This window comes from Bacillus rossius, chromosome 6 (assembly GCF_032445375.1).
Source record: "Bacillus rossius redtenbacheri isolate Brsri chromosome 6, Brsri_v3, whole genome shotgun sequence".
Lineage (NCBI taxonomy): Eukaryota > Metazoa > Arthropoda > Insecta > Phasmatodea > Bacillidae > Bacillus > Bacillus rossius.
In genome coordinates this window covers 14,946,027-14,962,338 of record NC_086334.1, presented here as the reverse complement: position 1 = coordinate 14,962,338, position 16,312 = coordinate 14,946,027, and the positions used below count along the sequence as shown (strand labels likewise).

Genomic DNA, 16,312 nt, shown 5'->3' with positions numbered 1-16,312 from the left:
GTACTTGTCATTGTTTTCTTTACCGAATAACTACCAGTGGCACTAATGAATTTATGAACACAATTTTCTTTTGCTTCCAAGAGCATTTTTGGGAATGATATGGGAAATATGGACTCTGCCAATTTATTCACATCCTGTGCACACAGCACATAAAAATTATTTTGTAAATTAAATATATATACTTGTTTTATTAAATAAGTACACAAAAATAATTTTATAGACAGTTTATTTTTTACCATTAATTATTTATATTTGTAACATGGGGAGACAACAAAAGTTTTACTTTAATTATTTTGATACTACTACAAATTAAAATTCAACTTACTAGGCTACACCAGACGTTAAATTATTAAGTTATTTGTATTGGGCATATGCATTAACTGAAATAATCCAATAATCACTGATGAAAACATTATATTTAAGAACTAAAAAAATTAATAAATTGTATGTCACCAGTATAGTTTTATATTTAACATTTTTTTATACAAACAACCTAGCTTAATAATTTAATTTACTTATCACACAAACACAATACATTGAGGGTAATTACATGATTAAAACTGGTTAGAAACTTACATGAAACTCACCTTAAAAAAAAATAATTTCTTATTGCTGTAAAAATTATAATGAAATTTTCATGCTTGTAGCTTTTCACAATGAAAACAGCTGCAGCTTTGAAGTTTTACAGTAACAAGCCTGGTATAGAAAATATTTCTGGCACCGTAAATTACATAGAAAAAGTTGCACAAGTTTATTCCATACTAGACAACAACAAACCATGGAAAGGCCTGACTGTTGGATCAGATGATGAAAAGGTAAAACTCTAAATTTTGAAATATTTCAATATTATGTCTGTACATAACAAATAGGCTACTCAGAATTATTTGTTTAGTTAATTTTTATAATAACTGATATAAAAACAATACAGTAATAATTTAACATTAAAAGAAATATTTGCTTCTATTCATAATCTGCACTTAAAAATAAAGATTTTCCTGTATTGGAACATGAAAAATACTTAATGATTATTTCTTATGTAGACACTTCTTGGTTTCTTGGAGTATATTGACACATGGGAATTATCCACCAAATATCAGCCAGAATTGTTTCTTTCACCATCAACAGCCTGTGGAATAAGAGTAATGATAACATCAATCATTGAGTTGTCACATACACTTAATTCTATTGGCTTTCGTTACCTTCTCACATCAAAGGTCAACCAAAACATATTGGAGGTATGTATTATTTAAAAAAAACATTCATTGCTGATTTTTTAAAGCAAATAATAGCTAATTAACTAATCCTTATGTGATGTCTATAGGAAAAGTTCAATATTGCAATTGGAATTTAATTTTTTTGCCTTATAAAATTTTCAATAACTATATTTTAGACCTCAGAAAAAAATGTTATGAAATGCAGGAAAGTAATCAGTGTTGAAAATGAAAAATAGGGACAAATTTATGGACATATCAATTGTAGCATTCCCTGCCTCTGAGCACCTGGTGACGACAGAGAGGGCAGGAGCAAGAGACACTACATGCCAAGGGACAAATTAATTCTAGTGCAGGCTTAGTAATACAAATACACATATTATTTCACTGATTTTTCCAGCACAATTTGATATATTTAAAAACAATCAGCTAGTAATTTTAAAACGTGATAGTTACAATTGCTTATATTACTTCTCTAAAACATATGTTTTGACTTCAGTGAAATTCCATTGAAACATAAAAAATACAGCTTTGGTACTTCATTATAAAAGTTCACAATTTTAAAACATATTACATGGATATAGAATATATGTTTTAATTAAGTGTGGTACTTTGCAATGAGATTTCAATTTAATAAACAAATAATTAAATTGAGGCCATCACTTACAGCATAATAAATAAGTAAATTAAATATAAAAAATCCAACTTAAAACCTTTACACATATCTACATGGTGTATTCTCCACTCTTATGAAGGCAACCATGTGGTTGAAAATTTGAATTATTTTGTTTGTCCCGTTTCCATTTTAATAACTAATAGTTCTGCAACATACACATAAAACTAACCTAACCAATCATTCACTCCATTTCACAGTAATTTTAATGTAGCTAACCTAACGTTTCTACATGTTAAAACAGTATACTACAATAACATAATTTTTAAAAAATATGTCAAGAATTTGATACTGTGAAAATGGTTGGTTAGGTTATATTTAGTAAGCTGCGTTTAAAATACTTAAATAGTGGGTGTGGACAGTTGGTTAGGTTAGTTACATTACAACGATTGAGATATTAAAATAGTCAGTGAGTTAGGCTAACTACAAAAAAAATAGTAAAATCGTTTAGTTAAGAACCGCCCCTTTAAACTACACATCCAATGGCATTGATCTAATTATTTAATTTTTGCTTCACATAGTGCTTGAAGATTAAGCACAAAAGGAACAACCATTTACCTACCACATTTTATCCCTATTTCAAATTTCTAAACAAGCACAAATGCTGCAAGTAGATGGGTGCACCATACAAGCTCACTACACTCATAGTTTTGAAAACCAAATTTCACAGTGAAGCGATGAAAAGTTGAAAAAACAATTATTTTTCTCTTAAATATCTTAGTAAATCACCAATGTTTTGTGTCCGTAAATTTTAAATTCGGACTTGCTGTAACTGATAATGGAATATGGTATGTAAATTGTATTAGTGGCATGAATAAAATTTACGTTAAGCTTGGAAAGACTGTCGCATATCCCGAGAAATCAGTCGAATAATAACCAAACGAAAGGTTGTTTATGTTATGCTTGCTATATTAACAAGTAAATCTGTAATTGAAGTACAAAGCTTACCTGCAGGTAAAGTGAAGTAAGGTAAAGTGAGGTCATGACCTCAACTTCACTTTAGTTATTATTCGCCTAATTTCCATTAATCCGAGAATCAACAACATTCACAAACTAAATAGTATAGTTACTGTGATATCAAACCGATAAAAACACAAACAAGCACATCTTTTTTCATCCAGACATAACTTACCTCAAATATTTGCTTACCTTCATATGCAGATTGCTCGCGGCGAAACATAAACGCAGTATAGCTTTTATTTACGTGCCCAAAAGGCACAAAGTTGTGAAATTTACACGTTCTTAACGGAAGACTTGTTCAATATAATTCTTGCAAACAAAAAGCACATAACTAAATACCATACCGACTATTTTATTTTACTTCAATGCGGTTTTCTCACGTTCACCCTCAATGGCAGTGTGTAAAGTGTTACCCTTTCGCTACGCCAGCGCACCTAGCGGCAGAATTTTTCCCTGTGCCAAACTCGCCCATAAGAAAACCCGTTTTCTTCCTAACCTGTAGTAGAATTAACCTTAACCAAGGCAAAGGATAGAAGTTGCCAGACCTATCTATATTTCCGTGCTGTAAACAAAGTGATGGTTGTTAGCAAACGCTTCGCTAGATGGCAGGAGCATCATTTCGTAACTGGAAGTAGTCTCTGAAGTATCCGCTAGAAAGCGCTAGACACAACCACAATGGTTAAAAATTGATCTTGTAGGGGGCAAAAGCTATGTAAAATTCGAGAGATTTTGTATCCTAGGAAAAAAAAAAAAAAAAAAAACTAAAATTATCTGATATTTGTGACGTATTCTTATAAAATGAATTAATTTAATCCAAACAAACCAATACGGTATAAGTAGTTTAACTGTGTTTAAAGCTAAAATATTCAGATGTAAATCAAATTTCCACTAATTTCTTATTGGCTTCTTTTATTTTCTTAAACACAATATATACAATTAGTATTATGAATGTAAAATCTTAGACATTGTCTAAGTGTTCATTGCTGAACTTCTACGTAAAGATAAATAATTTCTATCATACCTATATCGGGAAACGAGGTTTTGAAATTTGACGATTTATACATTATGACTTGTAATTATATTAAAAAGGAATTTATCTTAATTAAACAAATGGTATACTTAAAACGACAAAGGTAGCGAAAATTGCCTATATTGTTAGGTATGTGTGTCTGTACGAAGACTTAACATGAATCAGCTGTCACCAACATAAGTAAAAGCTGAATGCGAAAGTTTGGAAAAGTTATGTAGGACTATGTGCACAAAATGAATGGGCCGGTATAAAAGGTTATCAAAATAACACGAAAATTAAGAATTAATTAAGTTTTAACATCTCGCCAATATCGAGATCGCTAGAGACGTTGAGAGTGATTAGATGTTAATGGAGCATTAACGGATTAAATGAATAATGGAAATAGGAATACCACGAGAAAACTCTCAATATTTCGGGAAAAGTGCCGGAAAAATAAGTCTAAACTTTAGCAACGTTTTACTGCCAAGAAGTGCACATGTGGAAAATAATTTTTATAATACCTCTTTCACAAAAATATGTATCGAAGTTACTTGTGGCTTAAAAAAAAAAAAAAAAAAGTTTCTTGCGCCGTTGTCTACGTGATTGTAACGAAGCTTTCGCGTCACTAAAATTTGCCAATCAAAACGTGACAGCTGGTTAGAAGTTTTAAAACTACCACTAAGTACCCTGATAATTTTATGTTGGGCAATGTCTATAGGTATGTGTCTATTTACCTTGTACGTTTACCGCTATTACTTTTTTTTTTAAAACTATTAGCAGCTTAAATTACTGACGAATATTTATTCATAACACGAGGTTGGAATTTTTCTTGCGATAAATCGCTTTTATCATACTAACGTAGGCTACGTAAAATTATATTTTCAACTGTAGAAAAACTATTCAGTAATTATTTTTTTAATTTTAATTAATTTCAAAGATTACTCCAATATAAAAATATAGATTTTCAAGTTTTATTTGGTTGAGTTATATTTGTAAAAAAAAAAAAAAAAAAAAAAAAAATTGTAAAGTCAATTTTTCTATGAGAAGTTGTAATATCATCACAAAATTATTTATGTTTAAAAATTGAAGTTTATTAAACAAAACAAAAAACTGTGGATTGAAAAATATTCTTAGTTCGAAATGTTTAGTTGGAAGTTTTATCTCGATCTGAAAAGAATGATTAGCGAATAGTGTTGTAAAGAATACGTATTTTAAAGCACAATTTCATCTAAAACCACTAGAATGAAATTAGGAGACTTTTGAGTTTATTGTCAAAAAGATAATATATTTGTGAAATATTTGTGAGAAGTATGTAAAGGATATTATGTTCGTCGAGGCGTATGAATTTACGCATAGAATCATCGGTAGTTTCCAGGTTACATTGTGGAGCGTATAGTTAATTTTGAAGAAATTATCGTCCTAGATTCGACTGTGTCTTGACTTTGGAGTAAAAAGAGATTGTTTAGCTCAACTTTATTTGATCTAACCATTCCACGAGCCTACAGTCTTGTGTGTGAAATGTGGAAGCAAAGTCCCAGATAAATAATTTGGAAAATTCGTATATTTTCTGGCGAAGAGATTGTGTCACGCAAAAGACTGCACACATCAACCAAACTAGTATTCATTCGTCAGGACTACTCCGACATACGTCGACAGTATTAGTCAGGACTACTCTAGACGGTGATTTCGTGGACGACTTCGGTGCAGTGTACACGTCCTCAAGGATTGAATATGTAGTACAAGCAGGGCCGGATTTAGAGGTCTGGAGGCCTCGGGGCAACAGAGGAGCGGAGGCCCCCTGGCCCCAAATTATTTTCCAAATAAAATAAACAATTTTTTTCAGTCGAGTTTTCCAATAAATAATTTATTGTGAAATCAAGTAGATTCTCTTAGTATTAAAAAAAAACATACATAAATATAATCGGAGACAAGAATTATATGAAATTAAATTTTAGTGTTAATGAATATCTAATATATAATCATGTATGTACAAAGTAGTGTATGTAAAGGTAAAACAGCGGAAAAAGAATTTGAAAGATTTTTTTTCCGAAGTCTGTATTGTGGGGGCCCTCTGTTTGTGGAGGCCCCGGGGCTTTCGTCCCAGTTGCCCTCCCCTAAATCCGGCCCTGAGTACAAGATATCGACGTCCCAGAGTGCCAGTAAGCTTCGTGCAGGTGACTGAGGCAGTTGACAAGCAGCTAGGTCCCGGGCATGCCATGATGATCCACTGAGAGTAACAACTGACTATTGTCCACGACGAATAGGTATGTTTCTGTGATGTTATTGTGTAATATGTAGGGACTGGAAAAAATTTCCGGTTTCAATGACCACTAGGATGTACTCAACGATTCTCTATGTACTCGGGCAACTATCACCTGGTCATTGGCTACCGACTCGGGACACCTGTTTACTGCGATTCTTATGATTCGATACTTATTTTGTTGAGTGTTTGTCATTGTCTCAGAGTCCTTCAGGTAAATTGCTGTCCAATCACTGACGCAGCATTAAGCTGAACGAGTTTGGATTCCAGCCTGTCTCGAAAGGACTCCGCGAATTTTTCCGGTCTCTAGTAATATGTATGCTATGTGTTATTTGTGTAAATTTATTATGTAACCCATTGAGTTAGTTTTTATTGTGGCTTGTAGAAAGCATTCACTTTAGAGTCAGTTTAAATTTCACTTAATATTTGTTTCATTCATTGTTTGGTCTATGATTTGACCTCATTCTGTTAATTCAAGGTTTTCATTTCTTGCTTGCCACTTTGTTTCTCTCAGAGGTAACAGGGTACTTTAGTCTCATTTTTAATTGCTCTGCTTTCACTGATTTAGGCTGTAGTAACTGAATTAATTATTGATTACTCCAGATCTCTCATAATGTGTAGGTACTAACCTTAAGTAAATATTCATTTAATTCTTTTTGATTGGTTTGGCAACCGGCAAATATGTATGCTTGCGTTAAGAGTTTATATACTAGTTTTAGAACATAATATTTTGAGGAGTACTGTCAAACGTTTGTATGTCAAGAATCTGTGCCATTTTCTCAAAGGTTATATAAAAAATAGTATTCAGTAAATAAGCACAGTAAAAAAAGAAGATAAATTATTTACTAAGAGTGTATAACATGGCACCTAAACAAACCTTGTTTACAATGCAGATATCTGGGACGATTAGTAACTTAGGATACAGGAACAGATATTTTATGTGAGATTTAGCTCCACAAAAAGTTTACAAAATTATCGGAAATTATACAAAACAATGCGCTGCTGCCGTCGATCAATGTTCGTTACATACGTTACACACGCTAATTCTTTTAAATACTTACTTCCGTTACACTATCATTCTGATATAACTCTACCAGCTCTTAAAAAAGTTTCACTTCAAAAACACCTATGAGTAGAGACCGGAAAAATTCGCGAATTCATTTCGCGATAGGCTAAAATAAAAATAGTTATACCTCAGTGCTGCCTCTGCCATTGGCTCACAACTCACATAGATGACTCTGTGCCAGTGAGAAACACCCGACCAAAGCATTATCGAATCACAGGCTGCTACGTTGGGACGTCTCGCAAGACAGCAGCCAATGAGTGGATGGCATTTGACTGAGTGTACGTAGAACTATGGATATCATCCTAGAGGTCATTGAACCCGCGAATTTTTCCTGTCCCTACCTATGAGTAATAACTGGAAAAATTCACGGGTTCAATGACCTACAGGATAGACTGCAGGATCCTCTATGAACTCGGGCAAATTACACCTACATGTTCAATGGCTACCGACTCGTGAATCGTGTTACCTGGGATAATTGTGATTCGATACTTCTTTTGTCGAAGGTTTTTCATTGGCACAGAGTGGTCCGATCACTGAAGCAGAATGAAGGTGAACGAGTTCGGAGTCTAGCCTATCGCGAAAAAATGAATTTTCGAATTTTTTCCTGTCCCTGGTGATTCTATAGTTCTTTGATCGAGGGTATCTAACTAGACCACCAGTCCTCCAGATAAACAGCGAAAAAATGGCTGACACGTAGGGACCGGAAAAATTCGTGTATTCAATGACCTCTAGGATAGCCTCCATTATCCTCTGCATTTCTCAAGTAAACACGCGTGTTCATTGGGTTACTAAATTGTGAGGCGTCTCCACTGTGTAGCTTGTGATTCGACGCTTCTTTGGTCGATAGTCTCTCACTGGCCCAGAGAGCTCCAGTTAAACTTGCGAGCCAATAGCAGAACCAGCAGAATTGTACACATGTTTGAATTTCAGCCTATCACGAAATGAATCCGCGAATTTATCCGGTCTCTACTGACACGGCAAGAAGGTGGACGTATTTGAATTTTAGCATACCACGGAATGAACATGCGAATTCATCCCGGTGTCTACCTTGAGGAAATGTGACTGGAGAATCTGCCGTGGTTGCGCAGCGGAGGTGGCGGGTGGGGTGAGTCTGGCGCGGACAGCGAGCCAGCGACGGGGGGCGACGGGACACTTTCTCCGCGGAGGGAACCGACAGTCGAATGCTCCCACGAGGGGGTGCGGGGAGGGGCCTGCCCCGTCCCACGGCGACAATGAGCCGGCGCGCGTCGGGGCCGACTCCTTGGGCCCGAAAACACGGCCGCTTGCGAAACAATCCCCTTCCTTCCTTCCTTTTTTTATTTTCAATTACGGCAGTTAACCTCGGGCGCCGCGCCGCGCCGCCCGGGAACGAGCAGTTGGTTCGTTCATTAACCAACCACCGTCTCTGACAGCGAGCTCTTCAGGCGCCTGACAGGGTAATCACCTGGGGCCCCGCGCCAGACCGCGTCACGTTTACCTCCCCTCTTTCCCTGTTGTTCTTTTGAAAACCTGGGCGTTAATGGAAACAGAAGAAAAAAATCAAATTGTTATTAGCGCGAATCATTTAAAATGCTGGTCAATACCCATTTTAATTCATAATATCGTATGAAAAAAACTTTCAAATATTTTACTGTCTCATCATTACGCGATTTTTACCGGAATTTGATCGTAAGAATTCACAAAAAATAACAAGCGCATTATTTATTAGGGAAAAAAAAAAGATAAATGAGCAAAACCATAGTTGAAATTGTTGTTTGAAAGAGGTTATTTTTTAAATTTTCCCGGATGAGGGCCTGGGGACTAAATCATATCCCCCCCTTGACCAATCGGTTAGACCCTTCTTCAAAATATGATGGTCTACCCCCCCCCCTTTTTAAAGTAAATGGCTCAGGGCCCCGCAAAGTCTAGGGCCGCCACTGGTTAGCGAGACGTGATGATAAGGTGTGACGCTCGCTGGTGCTTCTAGCGCGGTATGACGAAGTATTAAACGGAGGACTAGGTTGGATATTCACCTAATGGAAGAAACGTTCACCGCACACATTCCCCTGACGAGTGAAGAGGCTGTGAAAGTGAGAGTCCGGAGTCGGCTTACCTGCGCTGCCAAAACGAACGGAATCGCAGGTGGAGCGATGCCATTCCGAACTTTCTTGGAGAAAACTGCTCTTTTGAAGCTGGCACGGGACGAAGGTTTGACGAACCCCGCCGCAAGACGAGATTTTCCTCGAACCCCAGATGGCTCATTTCATGTGGCGAACAGTTCCACTTAACCACATTAATGTTTTAGAAAATACGTGCAAATTGATGATAAAAAAAAACTTATACTAAGTTAAGGTAAATAAAAACAACCAAGAAAATGAAAACAAAATCATAAATACAAAACAAACTATATAAAAAATTACTAGCAAGTATGAAAAATAATAATTAAAACCTATATGATAATAAAAAGGATTTAACGTAGCCTATGAGATATTATAAATATAAATGGTTTTCAATGTTTCAGATTACATTAACAAAATTATGTTTAAAATTTACTTAATACTATAAAGAGTAAAACATGTTTTGTTATGTAAAGTATTACAAAACTAACCAAATACATAAAATATCATAAAAATACTTATACGTTTGTTTGTCCTACACAAACGAGTTTATAAAGGAATCGGAAACTGAGAAGAAAAACAGAAAGATTAGCCCTATAAGTTTACTTAATTATCACAGATATTTCTTAAAGGTATTTTACCGTGGGTATAACATTTTTAAAGTATATCATATCGTGTTTCGTTTTATTTTAAATTAAATTTGTTAAATATGTTTGCTTCTATCATTTGTAGGTTTGAAAACCTACTTGAAATATGGAATACAATCTAACAAATATTATTGATCCATAAAACGAGGTTATTATTTAGGTTTACGTACCCGAACAAAAGTGCCAAGAATCAGTACAGCGCCTTCAAACGGTATACGGTAGAGCTGACAACCTTGATAATATCTCCTTATGGCTCGATCACTGCACAGAAAGAAAAAAATTCTGTAATTTTACAAATTATTCTTTTGAAAACCAGTTGCCAAGAAATAGTTTGTAATACTACAAAAAAGATATTGTATCTTTGTACAACACATGTCCATTGTTATTTTTGCATGTATGAAATACGTTTTTATAGATAATACTAAGTATTTTTTATAAAAATTAGCTCATAATTATATTTTTAAAATTAATGTTTCATTGAAGCATACATTTTGAAACTATGGAAAATATAATCGAATAATCAAATGATTAAACATTATTTTGTTTTATTAAGCTTATAAATGTGTGTAGTTAATAATGGAGCGCTTTTCAGAGAAGAATTTACAAATAACTTTTTAACTATTGGAGGCACTGGGATAACACAAAGCATAAATACCCAGTATTATTGGGAACACTATTACTTAATGATACAATTGTGTTTATTTAAATGCATAATGGTACAATTATCTGTAATTTTACATAAATATTTCTCTTCCATTTGCAGAAAAAAAATTACATCGTGTTAAGTTTTGGAAGAATACGTGCTTCTGTGTAGATGTAGCTCTTCATTCTTGTCTATAAGATTCCAGTAATTTATTTGAACCTACAAATGCATTTGGCCAAACATGTCGCCTTCAGACGAAGACGTTTCGAGGAGTAAACAAGATGGCCGCAAGGAAACCAGCTCAGTGGGTCGCACGCGACTATTAAATTTTGCCACAGGTTGCCCACAAGAGAAAGCGATGAAATCACGAAAGTGAATAACCTCAAGTTATCGCATTACAGTTTGGCCAGAGGGTCTCGGACTGCAAGCGCGCACTTTGTACCAGTCGGCAATGTGAGCGCGTTGCAAGCTGAGGCTAGTCGAAGATTTTTTTTTGTTGCGATTGCGACTACAATTTAAATTAGTGTAGGTATGGTTGATCTACATTCAAACAGTTATTTTCGGAGTCATGTGATGTTAGAAATTATAGTAAATGTTTCAAACGAAGACTAAGACTTTAAAAAAATGAAATTCTGTCCGTAGAAAAAGTTCTCAATATCTTCGTTGAAACTACGAAAGATTCCGACTTTCTGCTTCTGTTTCAAACAATATAAACATGCGTGAGAAACGAAGTGTTCACTTGACCAGTTTTTTTAAGGCTTGAGAGTTTGTGAGTTCATGATCTAACCAGTATCTTATTACCCGTAAATAAATGAATACATCTGTGAACTTACAAAGATCCCTAGTGAATTTGTGAGCAATCTCCTTCTTAATTTTAAGGATAAAATATCTAAAAAAAAGTGCTAGTTATAATTTCCCGGAACAAGTCTTGAATTGCATCTCATGGCAAGTAAATTTAAACGTTGCGTTGGTTTCGATGCCAGGATGGCTTGGTTGGAATTTTAAACCATGTCTTTGCAAATAAGAATCCAGTCTGCAAATACCATTTAATTATGCAAGTTTGATCACAGTTAGTCATTATCAAGACATTAAAACAGGGGTATGCTATGCATGCAATTGATAATTCTTAAAGATCGTTAAGATTGTAGAATACACAAGTAAGAGATGATATATTATTATAAACTACGTTTCTAGATAGTATCTGGTGGACTCCGTTATTTTTGTAACTTATCTGCAGAATTTCACAAACCACTAGGTCCGAATACAAGAGATTTATTCGTGATGAATACGAATGATGAATACGAGATGCAATTCAAGACTTGTTCCGGAAAATTATAACAAGCACTTTTTTTATAGATATTTTTATTGAAATTATTCGAACACGATTTATATAGGCTATTACGTTGTTGCGCAGCCTTCTTTTCCTGCATTGTGCAATTTCAGAATGTTTGTGTGACAGCCATGTTTGTATGTATAGTGTTAGTGTGTTTCAAAGCAAAGCAGTGTTTGAAAATTGATTATTATTACCGTGTTGAAGGTTCAAATATACTACAATCAACACTTGCAACACCTTGAAAATAAGATTCTGTGTCGAATAAAGATTTGTCTAATTTTGTATGCACATAAATGGATAAAACGTTAGAAATTTCGCAGGAAATCGCGAATTTAATACTCATAATTCAGGCACTGAACGGATGGGGTGCAGAAAAAAGGTTATAACGTCACATCATGGAAGACTGTTAGGACGAGGATTGCGGTATTTCAGCCATAAATACAGTGTATTTCGTTAACTTACAGGCTCCAGCTGGCTATCTTCAAAGTTTGATCTCAGTGTGCTAACAAGATGGTTTTATATTTTCGTAGACTTCGATTTTTTTTTTCGTTCGATTGTTCCTCGTTACTTATAAATTACCAGCCAGCTTCAGTCGTCTCTTGACTAGAAATTAACTCGAGTCAAGTTGGAACCGTCCATATATTTAACAGCGTCTCGAATATTTTCTTCGGAATTAGTTTTTAAGTCGATAGAATCAATTCGTAAATTATGGTGCGACATTCTGAAATATAAGCTCGATATCCACCACATAACTTGGTAATATGTAAAGTTTGGGAGGTTGGGGGGTAAATACCGGAGGTTTTTTTAAATTTTTCCTTCAATGTAAAAGTGTACCAAATACGTAAACAACTGTAAATACGTAAAAACTACAAAATCTGGACGAAAGAGCACTGGGTGCTGGTATGTCTTATGGAACCCAAAGCTGTATAGGGCAAACTTGTGTAATACAAGCATTTGAATTTGAATTTGAATCGCTTGTTTGCGCGGATACGCGGCCGGCAGCGAGCTAGAGACACGGCAGGGCAATGCGTTTGCTTTTCCGTGTCAAGGCGCTCCCCCCATCCCCCCTCACAGGAGAGGTGCGGAGCGAGGGGCGGTTAAGGCGCGCGCGAGGCAGGAGAGAGCGTGCCCGAGAGGTTCGTCGTCTGCTCTTGCGTTCAGTTCACCGCCGACTGCCGACCAGCGCGCAACCGGGCGCCCGCTAACCAAGTGTTCCCGCGCGCGCGCGGACCTCCAGAAACGCGCAGTTACGTCACTCTGCTTCGCGAGGGACTGACCCACGACCAGAGGAGGTCCCTGCCAGCAAGGTGAGTCGCCCTTCAGCCGTCTTCAGCTGCCGTTCACGCAATCGTTACAACCGTGAAACCGAAGTCACACGGTTATCCACGAAGACGCGAGTTTGGAGTCTAACTCGGTGCTTGCAACTAAAAACTGGTTGTTGGAATAAGCCCGTGACTTTCCCTACGACAATTACTGGAACATCCCCTGATATTTCATGGAAAATTTTTACAAAATATTACTTTGGAAACCAGTTGCCAAGAAATCTAGATTGTTCTGAGTTTTTTTTTTCTCGAAAATTGGAGCATAATTTTGTACTTCCGTTGATGTTTCTCTCAAGCATTTTTTTTTTTTTTTAACAGTTAATACTGGAAAGCTATTCAGGGCACGGTTTACAAATAACTCTAACTATTTGCGGTACTGGAACAGCACAAAGCATGATTGCCCGGGTGAGAATCCGAATCCAGGATTACTGCGAACACTAATTTGTATAATACGGTTGTTTTCATGTAAATATACAAATTTACAAATATCGGTGATTTTACATGAATACTCCTGTTACATTTTCAAAATTTTACACTGCATACTCTAGAATCACCTTGTTAACTGGCTTTTTTTTTTTTTTTTAAAAAAAAGCGGAAATAACTAACATATGCAAGACTGCCACGCAGTATTCAAATGCTTGATAAATACTTATTTCAATCTAACCCAAAGTCATGTGAGGTTTGAAAAATTAGTGATTGTGCAATCACATTCACGAAAGGAACGTAGAATTTATTTTTGTTGAAGCATGGCATCTCCACGACAGAAACGTGAATTTATTTTGCCGCAGGTTAAAATATTGCATCCTTTGGTAGTTCTCTTTCACTTAGACGATTTTTTACAGTTATTTTTAGTCGCCCAATAAGATGACCTTGAGACAATGCAGCCATATTGTAATAGAGCGATCGAATTGTGCGAAACTCGGTCCAGTGAGTTTACAGAGAACTATCAAGTTCAGTTTGGGTCCAAATGAGTAATTTAAACGTCATGATCTTAGCTAACGAGATGTATAAACCTCGACGTATTTGAGGTTGTTTTTGCAAGATGGTTTTCAGCGGCCTTCTGCGGCAAGGATATTGGCTTGTCACCAGCAACTGTGTAATATATTTTTCTTTTAAATACCGCAAACGCAAAAGTAATAAAAAACAATAACTAACTTATAAACACTACTTAAACTTTTATAAGTCTTCAAAACTAGTACAAATTCTTTGGTCGGGCAAAATGCAAAAATTATATTTTCCCAATAGAACTTAAAAAAATTTAAAAACCACCCATGGCAACAGGTACAACGTAAAAGTTACGTTAACGCTCAGGGTTCTATAGAAACAGGATTTATCCATAGTTGCTGTAAACTATTATTTATGTTTTCAAGAAGTTGAAATATGGAATTCAGTTCTAAGCTTTTTCAAGGACGCTCATCGTAAGTCATCTGGGTTTGGTTCTCTCTCAAATATCAACTGGTCACAAATGTCAACAACACACACGATTTATAATATTTGTATGTCGTTAACAACGTCGCTATAAGTATAAAACCGCGAAAAAGAGTTATTACACTCGCGTAGAAAAAAGAACAAATGTATATTTCGGTAACCATTGTTTTATTTTTTACATTAGGAACTTGCCAAAAAAAATTTATTTCCAGTGCCACGAGTGAAACATTATACATTTTAAAATACATATCTGTGGGTCTCACAAAATATACGCTGCAAGTGAATATTTATCATAAATAAGGAAACCATATTACTTTCTTCTTCAGATAAATATTAGTAGATACGTGCAAAATTTTCGTTAAATTATTTTCTGTTGCCAGGCTATAATCCACAAACGTGTGTGTTATCAAGTCCATGCCATAGTATATTAATTGGCTGTTGGTGCCACATTCCGTCACCTTCTCTCCGAGTCGTCCATGGTTTTGTCAGATGTTCTAGTTGCTTCTCATTGGCTCCTGGACCTTCAGGGTGTGTCAATTAGCCCGTGGGTCAATGACCTGGGACGTTCAAGTGCTCAGACATCTGCATTCTAGACTGACGCAAAATAGCATCACGAATTTTGCAGGTTTCTTACCATTCGTTTTAAAATCTACATGCTAAACAGAAAAAAAAATTCTGAACTTGTACAAAAGATTTATTTAGAAACCAGTTGCCTAAACATAGTTCACAATATTACAAGCAATATATTGTAACTTTATACAACATATATGGCTATGGTTATTTCTGCACATATGAATAACGTTTTTCGAGATAATACTGGGTGTTTCTTACAAAAATGGGTGCTTTAATTTAATATTGTAATTGATATTATTCATCAAAATATTTTTAAACCATGTGAAACATAGTCGAATATTAAACAATTTAACTTTATTTTGTTTTATTATGATTATTTAAGCACGCAGTTAATACTGGAAAGCTATTCAGGGAACAGTTTACAAATAACTTTAACACTATTGGAGGTACTGGAACAACACAAAGCATAATTTCCCGGGTAACAATCCGAACCCATTATTGCCACGAACACTAGTTTCGTTGTGATACAGTTAGTTGTTTTTCATGTAAATGTTCAAATGTAATTTTACACGAATATTTCTGTACCATTAACAAAAAAAATCACAGCGTATATTTGTAGACTTGTGGACTCGCTTCACTTTCTGGAGTCGTCTAGATTTACAAGAGCGTATCTCGCAAAAAAAAAAAAAAATTCTGCAGAAATGTCACGTGTTGTCGGGACGCAGATGTGTAGCAGCTCCCACATAGCTGTCGGGCGTGGACGGGCGTGCGCCGTCAGGGCCAGGAACGGTGTCCAGGTATCTTGTCGTCTCACGGCGAGCCGACCGGGCAACACTCAACACTCCCCCCCCTCAACATCACCCGAGGGGGAAAGCGAGACAGCGGCCCGGCGAGCGAAACAACAAAAGAAAGTCGCGGCGGACGGCCGAGGAGGAAGCTGATACGTTTGCTGGTCGGGCCACGTAGCGCGGACCGCTCGTGACCCCCCCCCCCCCCTCCTTGTTGGACCCGCGCCAGAGGGCTCCCGGTTCCTGGACGTGGGTGTCATCGTAATTATCCGGAAGCCCAACTGAAACTGCCGACATTCTTCG

At 36.0% G+C, this 16,312-nt stretch overlaps 1 protein-coding gene and 1 long non-coding RNA gene across 2 annotated transcripts in view; one reads left to right on the top strand and one right to left on the bottom strand.

Annotated features, from left to right (window-relative positions):
• Window positions 1-209: 209 nt before the first annotated feature.
• On the bottom strand, window positions 210-3,352 carry LOC134532691 (uncharacterized). Its single transcript, XR_010075169.1, has 2 exons — window positions 3,034-3,352; window positions 210-1,126 (listed from the first exon to the last, which is right to left on the bottom strand). It is a non-coding gene; the product is annotated as an uncharacterized LOC134532691 (long non-coding RNA).
• A 9,724-nt stretch (window positions 3,353-13,076) lies between these two features.
• The window catches only part of LOC134533391 (uncharacterized), a 128,080-nt gene continuing 124,844 nt past the window's right edge, over window positions 13,077-16,312 (top strand). The window contains exon 1 of the mRNA XM_063370912.1: window positions 13,077-13,205. The gene's annotated coding sequence lies outside the window, so the exon portion shown is untranslated. The remainder of the gene's footprint in view (window positions 13,206-16,312) is intronic.